The sequence below is a fragment of the Oreochromis niloticus genome, linkage group LG20, assembly GCF_001858045.2.
Source record: "Oreochromis niloticus isolate F11D_XX linkage group LG20, O_niloticus_UMD_NMBU, whole genome shotgun sequence".
In the NCBI taxonomy this organism is placed as follows: Eukaryota; Metazoa; Chordata; class Actinopteri; order Cichliformes; family Cichlidae; genus Oreochromis; species Oreochromis niloticus.
Genome location: NC_031984.2, coordinates 5,162,644 through 5,188,454, shown reverse-complemented (window position 1 = coordinate 5,188,454; position 25,811 = coordinate 5,162,644). Strand labels below are relative to the sequence as shown.

Genomic DNA, 25,811 nt, shown 5'->3' with positions numbered 1-25,811 from the left:
AAATGCAATTCAACCGTGACCACAATGTCTAACCGCTTATTACTGATGTGTGGTTAATTAGCATGCAAACACTGAACCTTACACACACATATCAGACCATGCTTGAACACTTCTTCTAGCATTTTTCATCACTTTCACTTGTCACTACATTTTTAGATCCGTAAACTTCTTCAGTGAGTCTCAGTTTCACATTAGGTCAAATTTAGCTGTTTCCTTTCTGTTTTCATTGCCGTTAGTGACTAATTCACCAAAGACTTCAGGAAAGACTGAGATCTATGAAAGTGGACCGCGTGCATGCACCATTTAACAAATGTCACAAAAACAATGCACACTTCTGCCTTTGAGCGTACGCAGCTCCATTTGACCTCCTCCTGTTTATCCTCCATCCACCCTGACCTCCTCCAGAAGACTCTGGTGCAGCTAAGACATGTTTAATCAATTAAAGAGAGAGAAAACCTGATGCACTGATACGAGAGCTTAAAGCGAGAGACATTTCCATGCTTGAAAGTGCTCTGTGTGTGTGTCTGCACATGTTTACATATTTTTGTGGGGACGAAAAATTGGAAGTTTACTATACTCGTGGGGACCAACAGCCCCCGCAAGGTGTTTTTGAGGCTCAAAATGTGGTTTTAGGGTCAAGGTTACAGTTAGGTTATGGTTAGGGTTAGGCATTCATTTTTGATGGCAAGGGTTAGGAAAAGTATTATGTCAATTAGATGTCCCCACAAAGACACGAAAACACGATTGTGCGTGTTTGGCTCGATATGCCTACTCTTGGCCATCATGTAAAATTTTAAGCATCCTCTGCTTCATTTCCCGCACTCTGGTGAATGTTTGTGCACCACTTTGTGTGCTGTCTGCATGAGTTTTTGGTTAAATGTTCACATCAATGATGAATTAATTCATTTTAATTAAAACAACTCCTCCTCCTCCTTTGCTCTTCTCGCTCCTCGATAGTTATCAGGCTGACTGCCTGTGCAGGGCTCCAGATGAGAGGAGGAGATGCTGTGCCGCTGCTGATTGAGATCACAACACTGTGCACGTGTGTGTGCATGGCAGGGATAAATACGTTTGCATCAAACAACTCAGAAGCTGTGCGACTTCAAAATAAAATTCATGTTCTCTTTTTCTTTATTTAACCTTGTGCAAGTGTCCTCGACCAGGAAAGTAAGCTGGTGTTTTCAGTGGGGGAAGAAAGATTTGGACCCACTTGCTGTGAGGCAACAGTTCAAACCACTGAGGGATGGTGCTGCCACTGCATTAGTTTACTCACAACTTCATATTTATGAACACTTGTGCTACATATAGAGGGGAAAAGTAAGCAAGAATATTCTTCTAGAAATGTAACTATCCGTTCAGGAATCTAAATTATTGCTAAAATATTACTTTAAATAAAAGCTTGTTTCAGATGTTGATATCTTGTTGTTGTTCTTACAGGTTCAAATTTGTTTTCTTTTGCAGGATTACATAAAACCAGGCTGAATTTCATGAAAATTTGGAGATGTAGCGCATGGGTGAAGACATAATCCATAAAATCTGGGTGCAGAGCTACATTTCTTTCACTAAAACTGTGAAATAGGGCACCTACTGTGGAAGCGAGCGCTCCTCTACTTTCTGCTGCTTCTATCTGATCTGTGAAACTGAACCAAACTCAGCATTCAATTTTTATTTTTGGTGCACAAAAAAATTAAACCGAAGCTTCCAAATAGGCCACCAGTCCTTTAAATCCCCATTAAACCTGTCCCTGAAACACACACACACACACACACACACACACACACACACACACACACACAGTCAGTAGATTAGGCAGCCTGCCTTCAAACACTAATCTGTGGAGTTAATCTGATGGTTGTAACTCTGCAAACTGAGACATTATAGAGCTATAATCTGCATATATGGAACACGCACACAAACACCCACCCACCCCCCCACCCACACACACAAACACACACACACACACACACACACACACACACACACACACACACACAGAGTCAGCCTTATATGCTGCGTCTTTTTGATGCAGGTTTTTTGTACAGAAGTCTCTGTTTCAGTTTGGAAACTCATGAAAGGTCAGTTTCGAGCTGTGTTTACGCCTGGTGTTGTCATGTGATCCATACCTGCACTCTCACACCTTCACCCACAGGTCTTTGTATTTGCACCTTCCACTACAGCGTCATTCTGCTTTTTGTTTACATGTTACACAGCAGCCTAAGGCAAATGTGGTTGTAAATACGTATGGCAACAATCTAAACTCCAAACATGAAACACACCTGCGATGTCGCCACACGTGCACCACTACTCTCACTTATTCATTACTGCCTTTGTTATATTCACGTGCTGCTTGTGTCGTCTGCAGCTCTGAATGTGTGCACTGAAACTGAAGGAATGATTTAATGTCCCGGTGTGTGTGTGTGTGTGTGTGTGTGTGTGTGTGTGTGTGTGTGTGTGTGTGTGTGTGTTTGTGTTTCTAAGTTGGGGGTGTAACAGATGCTGGTGAATGAAGACAGCTGCACTCCAAGATACCAATTATACACTAACACACACACACACACACACACACACACACACACACAGACTGTATAATCTTCAGTGTGAGGCAGTGACACCACATTATTTCAGTCTGTAATCTGAACACTGACAGCGGCCATTAAAAGGAACAGTCCAACATTTAAATGAAGAGTACAACAGCATGTAAAGTACCAGTGGAACATATAAAAATGCAATATTTAAAATGTGATTTTGAGCCCAACAGCACACATAAAGTGTAATATTTACCAGGACAGCCTAACATATACAGGCCGAAGTCTAACATGTAAAGAAACAATCCAACATGGAACAGTCGTACCCAAAGCAACATGTAAAGGAACAGCCCAGCATTTACAGTGATGTGTGCCCACCACCTGCAGGAGACACTGTAGTGTGTGTCAGAAGGCAGTCAAGTACGGAGGGTCTGGGCGACCAATCCTTGACTGGATACCTGGGTGCCTCCTGGGCATGTACTACCCGGAGACCCAGGACACGCTGGAGAGATTACATCTCTCTGGCCTGGGAACACCTCAGTGTCCTCCCGAGGAGGAGGTGGCCGGGGAGAGGGAAGTCTGGGTTTGGGCTGCTGCCCCCATGACCCAATCCCAGGTAAAAGGAAGCTGGCTGGCTGGATGGATGGATAACTGCAAAACTGCACTAGAGCTAAAAAATGAGACAAATACAGTCAAAGAAAAAGTTTCTGAGACACTCAGAGGCTCAAACTACGTTGTTAAAATAAATAGCAGCACATAGAAGTCCTGAAAACGCTTCTCCTTTAACACAGCAAACAGAAGAATCCAAGGTCGACTAGAGAGTCAAACTGGGAATCAGCAGCTGTTAAATAACAAGAACCACATGGAAACAGATCAATGAATCAATACCTGCAGTGGATAGATAAGTCAATCTAACCACTGAGATCAGTTTGTCTTTATTACAAAACAATTTTGGGGTGTTTTTTTCTGAATATCAAAATCAAATAGTCTAAAAAAAATGGAGGATACTATAATCTGCACGTGACATTTCCTTGAATCTATGATTTTGTGCTGTTTTAATGAAAAATCGCCTCAGACAGACAGAGTGATACAGACAGATGGACAGACGCACAGAAGGAGCCAAGAATAGAGGGGAAAAAGGAAGGAAGAGCAGCACAAGGGGAGGAAATGGAAACACAGAGACAGTAAAAACAGCTCATTGTACCACAGAACAGGAACTTCCTCCTTCATTAAACACAGCAGGATACAGTCACAGGATACACACAAACACACACACACAGTAACACAAACACACGGTGTGTATACTGACAGTATCAGAGTGAAGCAGTGTCTCATCGAGACAAACTATCCTGTTAGTCACCGTCTCATCCTGAAGCTCGCTCTGTCCCTCTAAATATACAATGTAACAACCGAGTGCATCATTACAGGCTGATCCAGGGTCAGCGAGGTCTTTCAAACAGTAACTGTATGATAACAGACTCGTGGCGAATCAGCTCCAACCTTAAAACTCAAAGACTAATCACACAGCTAAAACAATCGAGTCGTTGTTGGACGCCTTCACGTTTAGAGTAAAATCATTTCATGGTTTGTTATCGCTGTTTTAAATATAGTTTATAGTTCTAACATTTTCACTGATCGTAGATCGATCAGTTCCGCTGCCTCGCCCCAGTAACTTTACACAGCGATAAGACTGTAAACACAGCGTGCTGTCAATAAAGGTTTTCCAAAGAGCTCATTTTTTCGTCCTGTCATTTTGTTCCCCTTTGTTCACACACTTTGTTTAAATAAAGGCTCCCTGTTGAAGCCTGACTGTTCATTAACACTGTTCACCCCGAGTCTTTCAATAAAGTTCATTTAAATTCACATCCTTTTGTTCAGGCGGTCTTTGTCTGCAGAGCTCATTTAAATAAAGAGACAGTGTCAAAGCCTGGAGTTACAATAAAAACTATTCAGCGTGCTGCTGTGAAGATCCTGTTTTCAGTAAAGTTCACTTCAGCAGTCCCGAATATGCTGGAATACCCAGCAGGCCGCGAGGTTGCTCGAGTCGTGTCCAGAGACGGTTTGACACACAGAGATGTTCAACGACAACAAAAACAGCTCGCTCTGTATAGCAGGCCCGATTAAAGCCCTGAGGGGCCCCGAACTCCCAGGGGGTCCCTGATTAAAGTGCCAGGGGGCTACAGGGACCACCATTATTCAGTCGCTAGAAAAAGTTTGCGAACCCTTTAAAATTACCGTAATTTTAAATATGGTCTGTTATAATCACAGACAAGCACAATCAGACTGTAAACTGTCAACAACAGATATTCTAAATTCAGTTATATGATGCAGTTTAATGAGAAGAAAATAAATCTAACAAGGCTCCAATTCTGACAGCTGTTTGTCTCAAAAGCTGCAGAGCTGCTGGATACGTAGGTATGTGGATCTATAATAAGACGTGTAGAAATATTTAGGAAACCTTTTTATTTTTTTGCTTTAAGGATATTTCAGAATGAAGGGTTTTTTTGAGGGGGGGCATTTTAAAATTCCATTATCCGCAAAACTACCTGAACCAGGTCCTTGAAATGTTTTAAGGTAAATATCTGGTGCCGTGGTTCGATGAATATGGACACTCTGGAGTGGAGCTCAAGTGAACATGGGATGATGGATGCTTGAATTCCGTAAAATATTTGGATGTCTGACCACAGACAGCAGATTTGGAGGCCTGTAGAAACCACAGGTTTGCATCGAGGCGACTGATGTTTTAGTTACAGCTTCTCAGATTCGAAGCTCATAATATTCTTTAGCCCAAATCAGGTGAATGGTTTCACAGATATTACAGCTTGAATGCGAAGGGACTACAGCGTGATATTCCCCACACAGGACACCATGTACCAAATCCAAATTAACTTTTTTAGATAGAGTGAGTTTCTGTTATTATTTCTGCATTTTAAATTTGTGATCATGCTCTCTCTCAGTTTCCTAATATCAGTTGTTGGAAATGCTTATATCCATGTACGGCAGCCAAATATTTCATATTTTCTAAAATGTGCTTGTTTTTCCTCTTTCCTGCCTGGTTTTCTTTTTTCAAGCCAAATCTATTTTTATATTTTTTGTTTTTCATTTTTTTTAAATATGATGACTTAAAATCCCTCCTAAAACATTTTTTGAGACGTTTTACATGCTTTATTGTATTTTATTTAACTTTTTAAGTAATTTTACTTAAAGTTAATTTACTTTCTTATTACTATTGTATTTTTACTTCACTGAGCTTCTTTATTTTATTTTTACTTCATTATCTTATATTCCTTATATTGTGTGTATTTTACCTTAATGAGATATTTTCCTTTGTTATAATGTGTTTTTTATTGTGCTGTACAACTTCATTTATGCTATTTTGTTGTGGGTTATGTTTTGAACTGTTTTGGGGGGTGGTAAGTAAAATATATCCGGTTATATTTCATCTTATGCAATATTTGAACAGTTCGAATGCGTAACAGTCTGTAAAAGTTTAACTATGTGGAATGTGGAGTGAACAGGAACAAATACATAATAAGACTTATTAACAAAAGGAAAACCATTTATTGGCTAATAAAAGTCCACAAGATAATAAAATGTAAAAGTACAAAATGTACTAAAGTAATATCATGCAGCAACCACAAGGGAACATCCCTAGACCCTGAGGCAAAGACAGAGGGCGATGACAGCACTATTTATACACATGAGGGCTAATCAGGAAAAAGCCACAAGCCACAGGTGAGGGTAGACATGCAGGTGTGAACAATCAATGACAATGAGCCATATGAGACGGAGGGAGATGGGAAACACCGGGGAAGACAGCTGCAACAAATCAGGATAAACGAGACAAGGGAAGTAAAACTCAATATGAAGCACACATGATAAGAAATAAAACAGGAACTAAAACACACACATACTGAGACCCAGACTGAAGTTTGATTTACACTTCTGCAGGAAATCTAAGCCTTAACTTATGACACAACCAGAAATCCCTCTTAACCCCACACTGCAACCTTCCGCACCATGAAAATCGTTCCAACATGTAATTACATTTCTCAGGAGGAGCACGTTGGGTTACGTGTAACGTTACGATGTAGGTTTAAAAGGCGTTTCGGGTCTTGTAAGTATAATTTCCTGCTGAAATCTAATTCACGACACGGGAAGCCACAGAAAAAGAAAAGAAACAGAGAAACCCAGAGGAGAGCAGTTAAATATCTATAAATATCTAAATGTTATTGATGGTTTGATGAATCCCCATGAACGTGTTGAATCTTTCTGGACAATTGCTTCGCAAAAAGTTCATACGATGCATGATGTATCAATTGCAGAATGCACATATCAGGTCCTGTGTAATATATATATTATGTCCTCTCTGAGTTTGATTTAAAACACCCCTTTTGCAGGACACAGGCCTCGGGGTGTCAAGGTCAGCTATAACATCACTAATTTATTCTGCATATAGTATCAAATCAAGAAAACATATGAAACAATATGAAATACTCTTACATTTGCACACTATGTACATACTATACCCAACAGAGGTAAGCAGAAGTTAAACACTGATCGAGACGACTCCTTTTTCACACACACGCAGACAAAAACTGACAATAAAGACAACAAAGAACCAAACAGTGAACAATAATAAAGAATTCCAGCTCAAACCCGGGAACACCCAGTTATCATGACAGTGTGGGCGGTTTTTTCTACATTTTAACACGAGTTTTGACCAGTTTTGACAGCCCCATGCTAAACTAATAGCGCACCAACAGCTACACTTTTATATTATTTGAACACATTGTGTCATCTGTGCAGTGCAGGCTGCAAAAAACAAGCAAGCCTCTGTGCTAACGGCTTCTTCAAAAGCTAGTTGGAGTCAGGTGTTTTAAGTTAAGGAGTGAGTGAATTGGGCAACACTGTTTTATTCAGAGGTGAGCCGGTCTATAAATAAAGGCATTCAAAGACTGCCTATTAGGAAAGATTGACTGGTATGAACTTTCACAGGGCGTCAGAGGAACCATTACAGAGATGCACACAGATATAAAAGACTACAAAAGCTTTTCTAAAGACCACAGTGCTCATCAGTCCACAGCCAGACAAACCACTGACAAAAGGAAGAGATTCAGGACTGCTGCTACTCCTTCCTAAGAGTGAAAGTCCTACAAATATTACACAAAGAGCATAACAAGTCATTCTGAAAGAGATGAAAAGAGCTCAAGGTTAAGAGGAACACACCTGCAGAAACCTCCTCAGCTTGCTGAAATCTTTGTTCTTGCGTCTCTCTGGACGACGTTTGTGAGGCTGGAGAGGGTCCTCGGACACAAACTGATGTTTTGTCACTGATGTTTGTGTCACAGCTCAAGTTTGTGTTTACTCTTACTGTATATGTATATCACAAATGAGACGGCTGGTTCTGGGTGACTGGTTCTTTGCTTACTGGTTCTGGCTTCACTTCAACATCAAAGAGAATATTTTATCACAGCCAATTATAAACACACACACACACACACACACGCTCGTGTTGGTATTCCTATCATTCTGAGGTCCCTCACTGCTCGCCGTCAGCCATACTCTTCATCACCATGGTAACCCCGACCGTCTCCATGGAAACTCGCCTGACTTTAACCACAGAGCGAGTTTCTTCCTGTCTGTGCAGGAATCCTGAAACTGAACCCTGCGTAATTCTGGTCCCGGTCCGGATCCTGGTCCTCACCCAAAGCCTCAAGTCTGATCTTTAAACTGGCTCCAGTGACATGAAGAGTGATGTGACTCCTCTCTCAGCTGTCAGGCTGCAGTCAACACCATGAACGTGTGAAAGCTGTCACAGGGAGGCAAGAGAGAGAGTGAAACATCCCAACAGGTTCGCTTTTAGGTGGAAGTGTGGCTGCCGTCCACTGGGACCCACTAAACGGGAGGAAACACTCCCATTAATGCTCAGTTTTATTCCAAACACCTCTGGACTGTCAGTGAGCTGATACCGAGGAGGCTGAAATGCTTATTACAACAGCAAATTCAGTTAAAGTCCTGCGAGTGATTCATATTGTAGCAGCTGTAACCGGATTTCTTTCATATACTTTTTGCCTTAAGGCCTTCGTTGTGAAAGACTGAATATTTTTTAGCATGCTTATAAAACAGAAGTCTAGATTTTACAGTTTTTTGAAAAGTTCCCCTGAGCAGGAGCTGTTTGGGTGTAAAACAACTTCCTCGCTCAGACCTGATTGTCTCTGCTGCTTGCCAGGAAAAGCTCCTGCACTGGAAAAAGTCGCTGGCTCTTTTTCACTTTTGCTTCAAGTTTAAGTTTCAGCTCTAATTTACTTTATTTATTATAAAACATGTTGCAAAATTAAACCCGAGTGCTTCTGTAAGCGAGTCTTACTGCTCTGTAATCATACTGAAAAGCCTCCAGCTGCTTATTTTTGGCAGTTATTTTGAAGTATTATAAATCATTTTTAATTTCAAGAGACACAGGGACATAAAAGCTGCATGAATAGAATAATCAATTAAATCTGATACTTAAAAAGTTAGCTGACTTTGCCCCAATAAAAGCTTCATCTACCACCTGCTCTGCTCATAAATAGTAAATAGACTTCATTTATGGGGCTTCTTATCTTTTCATAAAGACAACGATGAGGTGAGGCATAACTGGCTGATTGTGGCTGCTGTTCATACTGGTCTGTGGTGTTTATACAGTTGACCATGAGAAGCATCGAGAGCCAGTAACTGCAGTGTTTTTGCACCTCACTGCAAAACCAATGAGTGAATGAATGAATCTCACTCATGCAAAAAGAAAACTGCATCCACCCGAATGAAGCTGTATAAAAAGCTGTGTTATGAGGATGTTATAATTCTTGGTGCTGGCAGTTTGTGTGCCAGGGCCAAATCTGTGCACAACAATTTTTTCTGTCTGTGCTGCTGAAAAGCAGTACCCACTCAAAACTGACTGGCAGAGTCCTGGAAAGCAGTCGAGGAAGGAATAGCTCTGCTTTTCTACTTCACTGTCAGCATAAACTGTATATAAAAGATGGGCGCACTCCTGTCATGCGATTTTTAAAAAGCTAAAAATGGCGTCAGTGAAGACACTTAGTTTGAAGATTTGAAAACTGTACCATGCAAACCAGTGGGTGATGTCACAGTGGCTACACCCATCCTTTATAATACTACAAAGCCTTTAATTGGCAGTGATGGTACATGTAATTGGTACATTGCTGCTACCTGCAACTCTGGAGACTGTAAGGTGAAAGCAAACCTGCTGCAAAGTGATGAGTGATTCAGGTTCAGCACAAGCAAAGTTAAAATATAATCACAACCCTTTCATATAGCACATTTTACACATTTTACAGGATACAAAGTTATTTTAAGTAATATGTAAGTTTCCAAAGTGCTTGAGTAATTTTAAGATTTGCATAACTTCAGGTATTTCACCGAAACGGAGACAAATTAATCAGCAAGTAATTTAAAGTACTGCATAAGTCATTTCAAGTAGTGTATACCTTTATGTATTTTACAGGAAAGAAGAAAAAAATTACACTGCAAGTAACTTCAAGTACTGCGTTTTTGGTAGTTTTGCAGAAAAATAGATAATCTTCCCCATCTTACACTGTGAATATCCTGTTTTTTTGTATTGCTTTTTTCCATCTTTATTTATTGTTCATTATTGCTGATGTGCATAATAGATGTTCTGTTACTCAACTATCCTTTATTTTTACAAATATAAATGTACTTTTCTACGTTACCAAGTTACAAGAAAAAATGACTAGCATCAACATTTGCAGGTCTATGCCACCTTGAAATGGTGGAGCCAACTTCATTTCCCCCCCATCACAATCATTGTTCAAACACAACTTCCAAAAGCAGTGTGCAGGACAGGTGTGCCGACCTTGCTGTAAAATACCTGGACCAGGTTAAGTCACTCCATAATATGGCCACGCCCCAAAATGTAAAGTGTACTTTAATTTTGTAAGATGGGGAAATATTATTTGTTTTTCTGCAAAATTACCAAGAAATTTTGTGTTTCTTACTTATGTAGTCCCTAAAATTACTTAATATTTGTGTCACCTTTACTGTAAAACACCTGAAGTCTACACAAAATTACTTACACACCATTTAAAATTACTTACTGTATAATTATAGATTTGTTTATGTAAAAACCTCCCTTGTTAGCCTTTATTCTAGTGTGTATACTTTTAAGTATCTGTAGATAAATATAAATACATTGTCATTTCAAATAAAATACATGATATTATATTAAATTATGAGAGAATGAATTAATCAGAGGCCATATTGTAAATGGTTTATTAGACAATCTGCTATAAAAACAAGAAATCCTTTTTTATGTCCTTATAATTTGTTTAAAAATAAAAGTTATAATGTTATTTATTTTAAACAATACAAACTGAATTCATGTTTTTATAGCAAGCTTTAACCGAAACACCAGACTTTTCTGAGAAGTCAGAAATGAATCAATCATAACAATTAACCACTAAAACTATTTTTTTCTCTTCAGGAATCCAAGTAAATAACTCTAATTTGGACTCCTAAACAGCTTATTCACCATTTTCTTCTGCTTTTTAAGTAAATTTGAAAATCATTGCATATTAACAATATGCAGCTTCTCAACCAAGCTTGCTAGCGTTAGCTGGTAAGTTAGCATTAGCATCCCACCCCAAGTTTTGGCCTGTTTTGCTCAGAGAAACGAGGGAACTGCACATAAACAGTCTATGATGGAAACACTACAGGTGCATCTGTTGATAAGCTAAAGATCAGTTTGTCAGTGTAACTGCAGAGTGGCTGAACTTTCACAGCATAGAGGACACTTGAAACACTAACCAAAGGAATTTCCACAAACAGCTGAACACTGCAGCATGTCCGCAGCTCCACCAACGTGCAGCAGAACCGTCAGTCAAAATGAAGATGCACTAAAGCAGATCTCTAACATATGGCACCTCACAGATGTTTTACTCAAATTTGCAGGTAAACAGCAAGAAGGGGTTTTTATTATTTCTTGTTGTTCATCTCTGTATGTCTAAATATAAACAACCACATTTACATGTGGTGATCGTTTAATTTGTCCATGTGCACGTCCTCCTGAACACTCGCTGCTGAGAGTCGGTAAAGATTCGGCTCAAGTTTCCAGGAAATTAGCTGAAAATATGTGACTGTAAACTGAAGTGTTACAGCGAGAAGGCAGAAAGTGACTCCACCATCCTGTCTGTCTGACAGGCAGCGAGACAGCTGGTTAGCACTGTGTGTTTCTGTGTGTGTGTGTGTGTGTGTGTGTGTGTTTCTGTGTGTGTGCGTGCGTGCGTGCTCCACAGGGAGCGATTGAGAGAAACCAGCTTCTTTATGGATTATTAATATCACCTCCAGCTACACACACACAGTGTGTGTGTGTGACTTTACACACACACAGATGGGGGAGGATGGGAGGGTGGGTGGGGGAGGGTTGGGTGAGTTTGAGGACTAGGATGGGGGGCTCAGCAGTTGGTACGATCAAGGACACTTCATTCACACTCCACTCTACGTGCATGCATGTGTGTGTGTGTATATTCGGTGTGGAGGCCCCACCCTAATCTGGGATCAACAATAGACCCCCAAACACCCACCCAGAACCCCCCTTTACTCGTCTTTGTGAGTTCTTGTTTGTTTCAACTCGTCCTCCGGTCACCCTCCAACCCCCAAACACCACAATGCACCCCGCCCCCCTCCTCTTCCTCCGTCTTATCAGTTCTGTCAGTTCAGGTTCAAGACGCCACAAAAAACATCAAACACACCTGCTACAGCAGACAGCGCACGGCCCACTTAATGAACCGTCGCAGAATACTAAATTCTGCCATGGTTCATTGCAGAAGTAACTATTTTTAATTTCTGACTTACCCGGAGATTCTTTGCAGGATTAATCGATTGAGAATTTCATCAATAAAACATCAAAAACGGTAAAAACATGAATCCGCGGAGACATCCTTCTATGTCTTTTATATGTTTAAAACTTCTGAAGTTTCGCTCAGTAAGTCGCTTAATAAGAACTTAATTAACTGAGTTGTTTTACATTAGCAGGCTTTTGTACAAATGTAGAACAAGCTGTAAACAAATTTAATGAAAATCTCCAAAAACATGAATTAAAGCATGTTTTCTTCCACCATCTTTGTGTGAATTTGACTTCATTGGTTCTCACAGCAGGTGGAGATTATCCTCAGTCTGTCCATTAAATGACTTCAGAAGCAGACTAAGCCTGAGAATCTCTAATATAACCAGTAATTCGCACTCTCTCAGTTTTCTTAGAGGGCACACATGAGATAATCCTGAAGGAAAAGCTGTGGAGTCCAAAAAGTGAAAAATCTTCATCATGTTTTTGATAAACGAGTTGGACACAATAGTTCAGATTCTGATCGTAGTAAAATACCTTCAGGTGAGTTTTAGGGACATCACAGCAAAGGAACATCGGTGCCCTCAGGAGTTATTGGCCAAAATACTAGTTGGTTAAAAGAATCACTCATAAGTCAGCAGTGTAAAACACTAGTAAACCCTCATTAGGATGCATTCCCATACAGTTGTGCCTGTCTGTGCTGGTAAGTTATAAACAAACACAGTAGCAAGCTAAGATGACATTTGGATGAACAAGTTCTGCATTAAAAAATGAGTGATTTTATTTCCGCCGTGTCAGAGTAAACTGGCACAAAACCACAGGAATACAGTGACAGGTAACCGCGTTCTGCAGTGGACTGCCTTGTTTATCAAAACTTTATTGTTAAAAATGCTCGCTATGACTGTGCCAGCTGACAGAGACCAACACCAATTTGTCTAGCAGCAGGTGAGTGCGTTTTCCCTGCAGGCCTTTACAGACACAGCACCAACATAAGGATGCTCTTCTTTAACTACAGCTCGGTGTTAACACAGTCACACAGGAGAAGCTGTTCGGCACGCTTCGCTCCCTCATCAGCTGCCTCCAGACTCTCCAACTGGGCGAGTGCACATCCTCCACCCTGAGCGCTGGGATCCCCCCATGGTTGTGTGATGAGCCCCCACCTTCATGCACTCTTCACGCATGGCTGCTAGCCCAGCCACACTTCAAACCTATTGTTAGGTTTGCGGGTGATATGACAGCCATCAGGCTCATCAGACTGCAATGAAGCTGCATTTACGGAAGAGAATCAGAACCTGAAAACATACAATGTTCAACAATAACCTGGTTCTGAAATACCACAAAGACCAAGGAGGTCTTTGAAGAGAGCCCCCACCTTTGGGCTCCTGGGAATCACCATTAAAGAGGACCTCTGCCTGTCTGACAGGATGTCTGCAGTGCTGGGGAAAGATGTGCCTTTATTAGAGCCTTACTGGGAGGGCCAATATATTGGCCCATTTTAGCCATATATTGGCCGGTATATCTAATAAATGAAAATCTAAAAATGTAAAGAATAGATGGGAGAAACTCCCATCAATGATATAAAATGATGACATCACATAGTTTGTTCAACAGAAGGCAACAGTACAACAACTAGTAGATCCAAGCAATCCTTGACTTAATGTGATAATTCATATTTGTTTTTAGTCACATGACCAACTTGATACCCTGGTGGGCCAAACATTACTCCATCATGAGGGCCAATAGTGGACAGTCGGAGTACTGCACAACAAAAGTCTCGTTTTTTCACCTGTCTCGAGGCAAGATTACTTGGATCATCTATCCACGCATCCATCGATCCAAAACTAAGATGTGAAGAGAAACTACAAATTTTGGGGACTTGTTCCATATTCTGCCCCAGCGGCTTAATTTAAATCCCTGAAAGTTTGATGTGCCCCCCAGAGCTTCAGCTCAGGGACATCTACATGTATCTTCGCTCACCTCACACCACTGCAAGGACGAAAGCTTTCAAAGTACAGACAGCTACATGTAGGGCTGTTCAATATAATGATATATATCGGATGACGATATAAAAACATCTATCGTTTGTTTCGTGGTGTCGCAAAATAAACTGATTACGGCAATATATTTTTCATTGTTTTGATGGTCACTGTAGTCGCTTTTATGCGTTATCGTTAGCAACAACGATCGCGTGGCTCTGCCGTCCGCCTGTTTATTTTCCACATAAACCTTTCATAATAAAGCTGAAGATCCTGTTGAGATTTTTCAAAATAAAATGAATCACATGAAATAGTATGGAGAGTGCTTACAGATGAGAAGCAAAAAGAGCCGTCAGGTGCTTAAAAATAAACCATAGAAAACGCTTTTCCCCGCAGCACGCTGTGTAATAAATACCGACAAAGAAAACGGAGGCCGTTTCAACTTATGTCTAAAAATCTATAGCTACATGCATCGGTCAAAACACTCGACTCCAGGTACACGACGCCCAGCTGAAAACACTTCACGCAAGTCGAGTTGCCCGAGATTCACAGAATTTACAGAAAATTTAAAATTTGTGTGATATATATCGTTGTAGGGACGATAAATGTCTTATATCGGGAAATTAGATTTTGGTCATATCGCACAGCCCTAGCTACAAGTAATTTCTTTGTGGATGGGTAAGTAATGCGGCCGTGTGGGAGATGAAGTACAAGAACTTGTACGTGGCTACACCAAACATAAGTGCTACATAGCTAGCTTAAATGAACTAACACACTTGCGTTTTGCTGACTTGGACTTTCACAGCACAGGGCCAGAGAAGTTCCAGTAGTATTAATTTGTCACATTAATGTTGCATCATAACAGTGAAGTCAACCGAGTATTCTTCCAGTGTCGGATAAATCATTCCTACGGTTTAAATGAGCCGCCACTGACAGCCGGGGCTGCTGTGGAGGGAGGTGTTGGTGCCATACTCTACATACTCTGCCCTGCTGGCATCTGGAAATAAACGCTGATTAGTGCACCCGACTGCACAGGAGCTATCTGGCAAGTTAAACTCGAAGACGTTCAAAGGATGGCTGGAGGGCAAAGAATTGCAGTACTCCAGGTGGGCATGTCCCAGTAGCTCTGACATCATGTGAAAACTAAGGATAAAAAGATGATGTTAGGGAAATATTTGTGCTTTGTGTGTTGACATGCAAAAAAGAAAATAAAACTTGCCCAATACATATTTTTAAATTACCAAATATCGATTTCGGTTCTGGTTCTTTCTGGTTTGAGTTCATATTCTTTGATTTGTTGTTGTTGGTGGTCTCGTTTCTCTTTATGGTTTTGTGCTCATGTTATAGTTTTTAGTCTTTAGGTTTCTGTCTCTGTGTCTCCCTGTCTCAGTGTCAAGTCCGTGTCTTCGTGTTTGTCTCATGTTTCCTGTTTTACTTTGACAGTCTTGCGTCCTGTGTTAGTGTATTCCCCGTCTCGTTATGTTTGATCTCTCCCAGCTGTGTTTCTACTTCCCTCGTTAGTCCCTCGTGTGTTTTCCTCTGCCCGTTGGCCATCCCCACGTCCTGAGTGTTTCCTCCGTGGTCCTCATCATCCACGCTCCTAGTTTCTAGCTCTCCAGTTTATAGTTTCCCAGCATCTCAGTTCCTCATTTCTAGTTTCCAGTTGTTGGTTTCTGTATTGAGTAATTTTGCTACATTGCAATAAAGCTGCCTCTTTTAGTTTAATTCAGTTCAATTTCAATTTTATTTATACAGCGCCAAATCCCAACAACAGTCGCCTCAAGGCGCTTTATATTGTAAGGTAGACCCTACATACATACAGAGAAAAACCCAACAATCATATGACCCCCTATGAGCAAGCACTTTGGCGACAGTGGGAAGGAAAAACTCCCTTTCAACAGGAAGAAACCTCCGGCAGAACCAGGCTCAGGGAGGGGCGGGGCCATCTGCTGCGACCGGTTGGGGTGAGAGAAGGAAAACAGGACAAAGGACATGCTGTGTAAGAGAGCCAGAGATTAATAACAAGTGTGACTCAGCAGAGAGGTCTATTAACACATGCTGAGTGAGAAAGGTGACTGAAGAAGAAATACTCGATGCATCACAGAATCAGCCACCCCTTTGTGTTCGTGAGTCCTGCATTTGGGTCCTTATCCTAAATATTCTGTATCAGTTGGCCTGTTATCAGTTACATTTTGAATATGTAATATCATATATCACGATAGTTTACAAACAGTCATTTAAATGCTGTTCACTGTTTGACCCAACAGCATTATAGATGTAAACCAATGATTCTGGCTGGCTTTATCCACCCAGGTTTCAAAGCAAAGTCCATCCAGAAACGAGCTGATGTCATGCGGTTTGTGTCCATCTTTTATATACAGTGTTTGCACAATAGAAAAAATAAAAACGCACTGAATGACAGCTTCTTCTAAACGCTGTGGCTTTACTGATCTCAGGCTTCCCCTGTGCTGATGTCACACCCCTGTACCCCATCACCACCACTTAGTACCTGTCACACTGCACCTGTAGTACACTGACTCTGACTCATGCTCTTTACACCCTGAGGTTGGGTCTATTTACAGAGAATCAGTCCGCTCTGATTCGATTTACTGGATCAATCTGATTAATCCTCAGTGTAAAGGTTCAGGCTCTGAATTCAGCTCTGCAGCTGCTGGAGTCCTCGCTGACTGACCAGCAGTCCCTGGAGGAAAAAACGAAGCACCTCCATTCAGCCGCTGGGGGAGTGTGAAATGCATTCTGGGACAGCTGGCTGCCACAGTGTCCAAACAAAACACGGGGAGTGAGACAACTTCAGCCAAGAAAAGTCGTACTGTTGAAGTGAAGCTGCTCAGAAGAAACAACCAAAACAAAAGAAAAACATGATGGAACCTGAATCAGGAGAAACACACACACACGCACATGCACACAAACACACACACACACACACACACACACGCACACACACACACAAACACGCACACACACACAGCCTCCTGAGGATTTGTGTGCGTCGTCGTGGTTCAAATCAGTAGCAGCCAGCCGCTGGCTGAGAGTCCCTGAGGAATCAAACCAGCAACTCTTTCATCTGCAGGAAAACATGAAACACATGGAACACACACACACACACACACACACACAAGATCCTCTGATGTTCTGCAGCCAGTGGTTGTCCTACAGGATTAATGACATTAAAGGGTCAGTTCACCCAAACCAGCAGTGCCGTTTTCTGCTCAGAGGGTCTGATTCTGGTTCCAGGTGGACTCTGAGGTCTGTTTGGGGGACTTTATGTTTGGAGATTTGATTTCATTAAGAATTCAGAAACATAAATTGATAAAACATAAAGTCAGATTTTCTCAGTATTTCTTGTTTTTATGAGTCAAACTATGTTCTAATCAGATTTTATGTATGAAAAGCAGAAAACATCATTCGGGCCACAGATCGATTAATCGTTCGGTGCATAAAACATCAGAGAACAGCTCAGCTCAGTTTCACAGAGCAGCGTGTGACGTCAGCAAAAGTCCAAACCATGAAAACACTTCGCTTCACGTCAGCATGTTTAAGAAGTTCTCGATTCAAACACTTAAACAGTCATTCTCCTTTGATCAGCTGATCACTCTACAGCCTGATACATGCGGCTCGTCTCCGGGCTCGGGGTCTTTGCTGGAAAATGTGGCTCTGAAGGAGAATCCTTTTTTTAATATTCTGAGCGCTGAAGCTAATCTCCGGTTATTTCACTGTTGCTGTTTCTGTTGCTGATGTTTGTTCAAGATAAACGCTAATAAAGAGCTTCAGGTGACAAAACTGAGAAGAACTGAAAACCATGCCAACAGCAGCTACAGCAGTCATTACTCTGCTGCTCATCCACAAAAATCCTCACAGTTTACTTTATATTTTAACTTTTAAGACTACAATGTTATAAATAAAGTCGATAAAGGAATAACTCCCCACAGGAGGTCTGAGTGAAGATCACGAGGAGCTGCTGCAGACAGCATGGAGGAGGGCGGTTTGAGGAACGAGCGGGACGACTTTCAGTTGGTTCGCGGAGCTCCTCGCTCGGAGGAAACAAATGAAACCTGGAGACTTTTAGACACTTAGACAAGCAGAGATACAGCGAGCAGTGATCGGGGGAAGCTTTCTGTGGGAAGATGCGGCTCACTGGTAGCTGTGCTAAGCAAGATTACAGCTGACACAGCAGTGAGCGTGCGGGTGAGTCGCCACTCAGGAGACTCTTGAGTAGAAATTCATGGGAAAACTTCCCAACACCAGTGATGGAGTGATGGTGGTTGCCCCGCCGCCTCTCAAAAACCCAATCTGCTTTACAACATATTAGCCAATCGTGACGGGGCACACAGCCGGCGCACAGCTTGATGACTGTTTCAGCTGTGTGCTGGTGAGTACAGCTGCTCCTTATCAGAGCAAAGATATAGCCCAGTGTATGTTTTCACTCTTCCTGGTTCACTGCATCCATAATGCGTCAGAGAAGGAGCCGGGAACTCTCACCGACAAACAAACAGAACTTTTCCACCTGTTTTTAAACCAGACTTAACTGATCTTAACTTAAGTGATCGTGTTCCCAAACGTCATCCAGATCTGGGCCAGCATCATGAAGCCTCGCTCACTGAACCTTCTGCAGATATTAGATCTTAAATTAATTGCAATTATCTTTAAAAGAACCTGAAGACACATAACAGCACCTGTGCAGGCGTGTGTGCATACATGAAACATGTGATAACAATTCCCACGAGCGCGCGCGCACACACACACACAAACACACACACACACACAGTGTGTACAGTGGAGTAAAACAGATGGTCACACAGATTGTATTAGAAACTGACAGCTAATCAGACACACAAACAGTGAAGCGCACACTGTTGCCGTTTCCGTCACGTCACACTCACTTCAGCTCAGCTCCTCGAGACTGACAGCAAACCGGGCGAACACTTTTATTTCTGCTTTTACGAAACAAATCACATTTCAACTCAAATGTATTTTCTTTATTTTGTCTTTTTTGTGTTTCTCGTGTTTCCCAAACTGTCATTTATCTTTAGGAGAGTTCTATAAATCATAAAAAAGTCTTTATCACATTATCTGCAGGGCTGAAGATAATAATTCTCCTCCTGAGGGGAAGGAGTTATTAGCAGGGCCCCCATTGGCCCCCTTCATACATGCCAGTAGCATTATTTCCCCAGGAACCAGTGAGCAGTCCACACCTGACCCGATTACTCAATTAGCAGATAGACGGGAGCAGTTTTATTACTGATAAGTATTGTGAGTCATTTCTAAACACAAAAGAAGAAAGAGAAAAAAAAAAGTGCTCCGTCGCTCTCGTTGAGATGTCATTTGACGTTTTCTGAACAATCAGTAGATTATGAAAGAAAAATAGAACATGCTTGGATGTTTTCTGCCTCCACATGGCTTCATTCAAACTTATCTAAATGTAATAATTGTAATTAAGATGACTGAACATGATTATTCACTAACTTAACAAACATTGTGCAGTTACTAAACTTTTTTAAATGTTTCCTTTTATGTTGGATCTCCTCAAATTATTGAACTTTTATTTTATATTAATAAGTGAAAATAAGGAGGTGGGTGTGAGGGAGGACATCCAGCTGTTTGAGCTTGGTCACGACTCACATCTTTGGGACTATAAAGTTTCACATGACCCAGTAAAGAGTGTGAGAGACAAAGGCAGCTGCAGGAGCGCCTGATGATCTTTCCACAGCCTCATCGAGAAAATGTCACTTCCTCTTGTGAGTCAGTGTGGGCTTTTATTTATGGAGGGTGTGGTAATGCAATGTAAAGCAAACATAAAATACTATGAGAGTAAAAGCTTAACCCCGATTATCTTGTTGTTACTTGTTACTAAACCTTTATAAACTAACTGAGTTCAGGTGTTAGAAGCAGATCCTGCCTCAGAGTGTCTGCACAACACCGGGAGCACAGGGTGGGGGGTGGAGAAGGAGAAGCAAGAAACCACTGAGCGAGACATTTCAGAAAAATATCCATCAAAATATTTGGATCCTGTCCAGAGAAAGATACTCAAAAACAACAGGTGAGCACGACGGTTGTTACTCTGTCTGGGAATGAGGGAGTCGTGCTTGCTGGGGACATTTAATAATCCTCTTGCCCTGTATTAGGATTCTTCCCCCTTCTCCACCGTCTCCAACTTGTTTCCTAAATATGATGACTAATATTAGTTTACAAATTCACCTAACAAGCAAAAGATCCCCGGTTCGAACCTAGGAGAAAAAACTAAACTCTTTCGGGTTGTGTTAGGGAAGGCATCTGGTGTAAAAACCGCCAAATCAGACACGCTGTGAATAAGGGTGCAGCCGAAAGAAGCTTCCTCTTTAACATTTATTTATTTTGCTCTTTCTCTCAAATCATCGTGAACAGTTAGACGTTTTTTCTACCTGTTATTTTTGCCTTCGCACCTCCACAAACACATTCAGCAGTATATATTTATATATACCAGAGTATATATAAATATAGAAATGACACATTAACACCTGCAACCAAAGTGGTCTTCACAATGATCACACACAGGACTAAAATTATCATATATTTCTCACATCTGTGAAGTGATGTTGTCACTGATTCTGCAGATTCTGCCCTGTTTAAAAAGACCTCACTCTATTTGTATTTGCTGATTAATCAATTAGCTGATCAGATCAGCTCATCTGCTAACACTGCATCAAATCCTCTGAAGCAGGAAACGAGGAAACACGATGGTGACTTTCAGGAAACTAGAGCACTCTGTACTGGTGTTACTGGTGCGAGCCCAGTTGGACTAAAACTGCAGATTAAAGCACATTAACCCTGTGTGTGTGTGTGTGTGTGTGTGTGTGTGTGTGTGTGTGTGTGTGTGTGTGTGTGTGTGTGTGTGTGTGTGTGCGTGCGTGCGTGCGTGCGTGCGTGTGTGTGTGTGTGTGTGGATTAGACGTGATTAAGCAGAAGCAGTAATCTGACTCTGAAGCTGGACTCAGACTAAACCCTTTAGATTAGTCAAATGGGCATTTCAGTTAAGTAATCTTCATCTCACTGATGATGAGGAGGAAAAGGAGGATGAGGAGGAGGAGCATGATGTCACTGCCTCACGCCATCACATGCCAGGGTGGTCAGTGGGTCAGCTTCATTCGGGTTTTTGGGTTAAATCAGGTAGAAAAAGTCTTCAGCCTGTCTCTTTACACCAGAGTCCATTTTAAAAAAATCTACAATGTATCAGTTTTATCAGTGCGGCCCTGAACTGTGCCTGTCAGGCTGCTGCAGGAATGTAATGACTGCACAAAGAAACAAAGTCATGCTTTAGAGCTGCTCCTCACTGCCAGCGGCGAAACCTTCATTTTATTTTCAATAAACTTTGACCACACCGCCTCTATTTTAAATCTGTTAATTGATTTTCATCCGTTTCTATTTATTTCATCTACGTGTGAATCACCTTTACTGTAAATTATCAAGATTATTAAACATTGGTTATGATATTTCTTTCATTATTTGGACTGTTTTTATGCATTTGATTCTTTTTGTTGTTGTATTATAATCTTATGGTCTTACTTATGCAGCATGTGGGCAGCTCCTGTTCTTTTAAAAGAAAGGAGGTGGAGGAATAACATAGTTTTACTTGTGAGTTAAACTGAAATAATTTAATTGATAATCAAAATTCATGTTTGGATTTTTTTCAAAGTCTCTGTGAATTTTTTTTTCTGTTTTTCTCTAAAAGAACGAGGTTTTGTATAAATGAAACCTGGAGTGTGTACAATTAGAAATCCAACGGGAAAATCATTTAAACCAGAATTATAAGAAGGACGTGGTGTTCAAATGAAAAGCAGCACAGATGGAGGTACGAGTAAATCTTCTGAGAGGAAAAGGAAGGTTTTTAAAACTTAATGTTGAGGAAAAGTCTAACTTTTTAGGCAGATTCTTTTATATTTCAGCTGCAGCTTTCATGTCCTGGTGACCATTAAAAATTGGCAGCAGCCATCAGAGGATGGGTACACTGAGGTCAGAAAGGTATGGACATGCTCAGTAACAACACTCAGGCAGGCTGTGATGGTTAAAAGATGCTCGGTCGGTACTAAGGTGCCCAAAGTGTGCAAAGAAAATATGCTCCACACCATTTCAGCACCAGCAGCCTGAACTGTTCATACAAAGCAGGATGGATTCATGCTTTCATGCTGTTTAAAGTCTGTCCCCATCATGTGAATGATGCAGCAGAAATTGAGACTGACCAGACTCTTTCCAGACTTCTCCTGCCCAGTTTTGGTGAGCCTGAGGGAGCTGCAGCCTCAGTTTTCTGTCGACCCAGTGCGGTCTTCTGCTTCTGTAACCCTGCTTCAAGGTTCAACGTGTTGGCCGTTCAGAGATGCTCTTCTGCATACCTTGGCAGCAATGGGTGGTTATTTAAGTAACCGCCGCTTTCTTATCGCCTCAAAGCAGCCTGTCAACACATCATTTTAACGCAGAGAGATGCAGCCCACAGGGTATTTTCCCTTTTACAGACCATTTTCTGTAAAGCCTGGAGATGCATGTTTGGGAAAATCCCAGCAGATGATCATTTTCTGAAATACTCGGATAGACCCTCTGACACCAACAGCCATCACTGTTCTTCCTCATTCTGATGAGTAGGTCAGCTTGACGAGGTCTACATGCCTAAATGCATTGAGCTGCTGCCATGTGGTTGCCCCATTAGATATTTGTGCTAACAAGCAATTGAACAGGTGTACCTAATAAAGTGGCTGGTGAGCTTAAGTGACTGGAAACATTCCCACGATAGCAAGATGTCTGGAAGAAGAGTGGGTAAACTGAAGCAGGTTAACTGAGCACTGGAATCCAGATTTAAACACAGTTTCTTTCTGTCTTTAAAAGCAGGAACTAAGTATCTGAACAAACCATTTTCCCCACTTTTCCATGTATTGTGTTCAGTCATTCAAACCTTCATGCAGAACATCAAGAGTTTGAACAAAAAACATTCAGCTGTTCATAAAAATTACAAAATAAAGGAGCATTCTGCTCTTTTTCCCACTTTGTCAGCAAACCACAGACTCAGACCGATAATCTCCTTCAGCACCATCAACCGGATTGTCACTGCAAATTAAACCAGAGCGCCACTTCTGCCTCTGGAAGGAGTCCCAACAACTTTACTGTTCTATAGGCTACATTCAGCAGGAGCCAACATGCTGCAACCACAGACAGGAAGTCTGATACACCAACAAAGCAGCAGTTAAAGCCTGAGCGGGATCTGTGGAAGGGTAACACAGTGCAACTTTAAAAACTGAATCAGGACCAGCAGATCTGCATCAGCCTGGAGTCATGTGGTATCCAGGAGCTTAAGGGGCCCTGAGGGCCCAAACAGAAAATATCAGCGGCCCTGCCCAGTTTCCCTAGAAAAACTGACCACATTAATTCAAACTGGAACAAAGAGCAGGTCCAGCAACTTTCTGTGTGTTTGTGTAGGAGGAGGAGAGGGGGAGGAGAGGGGAGGATGGGGAGGGAGGGGATGGTTGGAGGGAGGGGGCGGGGGGGTCTGTATTGTTTTTTGTTTATGTTATTCGTGATGCTCACTTCCCTTATGCAAGTCTGCAAAGGTGACTTCTAAACTCACTCCAGCCATAACAGCAGCACAGAGTGTGAGAGTGTGTGTGTCTGTTGGAATGCCAGCTATTCAGTGGCTGCTGCGGCCGTGCCGTGCCATGCCGTGCCAGGGCAGGCTGGAAACGGCCGACACGGACACACACAGAAGCACTCAGTGAGGAGGCAGACTTACAAACTGAACCTAGCACCACATTTATCACTCCTACTCTTAAACCGGCTTCACTCAGACCGCCGGCCAGACCCCGTGACAGGAATGTCCACTTTTAAACTCCCAGTCCAGAGTCTGAGCCGCTCTATATTTCACGGCTCTGTAAATTTAACCCGGGGAACATGACCTGGTGCTGGTCATATTATCAATGTTTCTGAGCGGAGTCAAAGAGCATCTCCTCCCGGTTCTAAAACCATCGGCAGCTGCCTCTCTCAGCTACAAAGCCTAACGGAAAACCGGCAACATCTAAAACTACTACATTCCCGAATGGAGTCTGGCGTGTGTCAGGCAGACACGCCTGACTCTCACGCCTTTTCCTTCCTGCAGCAGCGGGACAACTCAGAGCCGTGACAAGGGGGGCCGATGAGGTCCGGGTCCGACTCACCTGAGCTCGCCAGGCTGCTGTGCCGTCCTCCCAGCGTCAGAGTAGCCCGAGAAACTTCCAAAAGACCCCAGCAGACACCCGGATCCGCACAGTCCGCGCGGAGAGACGCACAACAGGTTTGACAGAGACCCCGCCCCGCTGCGCTCCAAGGTCCACAGCCTAAAACCCACCGCGAAGCCTGGCTTAGAAATCCAGAGGTTTTAATAATTAAAAGCTATCGATCCCATCTGTCCAGTCAACACTCAGTGTCAGTCAGATTATTGATCCTCTGAAAGTGAAATACTTCATGCATGGGTTTAATATGAGAAAAAAAAAGTTATATGAATAAAATAGGCGACTTTTACCTCTGATACTTAAGATGGGCCAATTAAATCCACGTTTAAATAACCTGACCCGTAAAGTCTTATTATTAATATTACAATGTGGGGTTTTTAGCGGATGAGGATGTATCCAGATACTTTTGTTCTATTAACAGTACTAACAAGTAAACGTGTAGTTAGTATAGTACAGACGCATCCCTAACAGTAAATTCTCGAATATGATGCTACAGTTTGTATCCGTGTGACGTTTATTTAAATAGTCATGTGGTTAAATAGTCAGAGTCTCCGTAAACCACCAGTACAGTTTTCTAAACCACAGTGGACTACATGTGTTTTATTAGCGAAACTCTTAATGTGAAAAGCCAACGGGGATTAAACTGGTGAAACTGGGCAGAGGTAGGAGTGCTTTTAAACCACGGGCTGGCAGGGGTTAAAGGTCCGGAACGCAGCTGAGTCTCACAGGCATGTTAGCGCGTATTTCTGTTGAATGAGTTCCTTTTAAATAAGCCCGGCATCGTTTCCAGCGACGGCATGCACATACTCGCTCAGTAATCAGAAGCTAATGACATCCTACGAACAGGATACACCCTCAGCACCTTTTCTAGTCCTCATCCATGTGATGCGTTCAAGGTGCAACTTCATTGCGCCCGAGCTAATCAGAAGGTAGCCAGCGCCTTAGAAGAGGAGCAAAGGTAATCATATATATATATATATATATATGTGTGTGTATATATGTATGTATAAATCAATTTGATCATCTGGAAAAGTAAATCTTAGTTTGTAATACTGTGAAAAAGTCTGCAGAAACATTTGGACAGGCTGTGGTGTTAAGGTCAGTGTTAGCTGAGCTTCAGATTCAGTGATTAATCAATATTTTGCTGACTTAAGAGGAAATAATTGATTATCCTGTTTGTTGGTCACGTGATCAGAGGAAAAAACAACAA

At 41.8% G+C, this 25,811-nt stretch overlaps 1 protein-coding gene across 1 annotated transcript in view; it reads right to left on the bottom strand.

The window, feature by feature from the left end:
- plxnb3 (plexin B3) overlaps positions 1-24,699 on the bottom strand; it is a 96,570-nt gene extending 71,871 nt beyond the window's left edge. The window contains exon 1 of the mRNA XM_019349302.2: positions 24,548-24,699. The gene's annotated coding sequence lies outside the window, so the exon portion shown is untranslated. The remainder of the gene's footprint in view (positions 1-24,547) is intronic.
- Between the last annotated feature and the right edge of the window lie 1,112 nt (positions 24,700-25,811).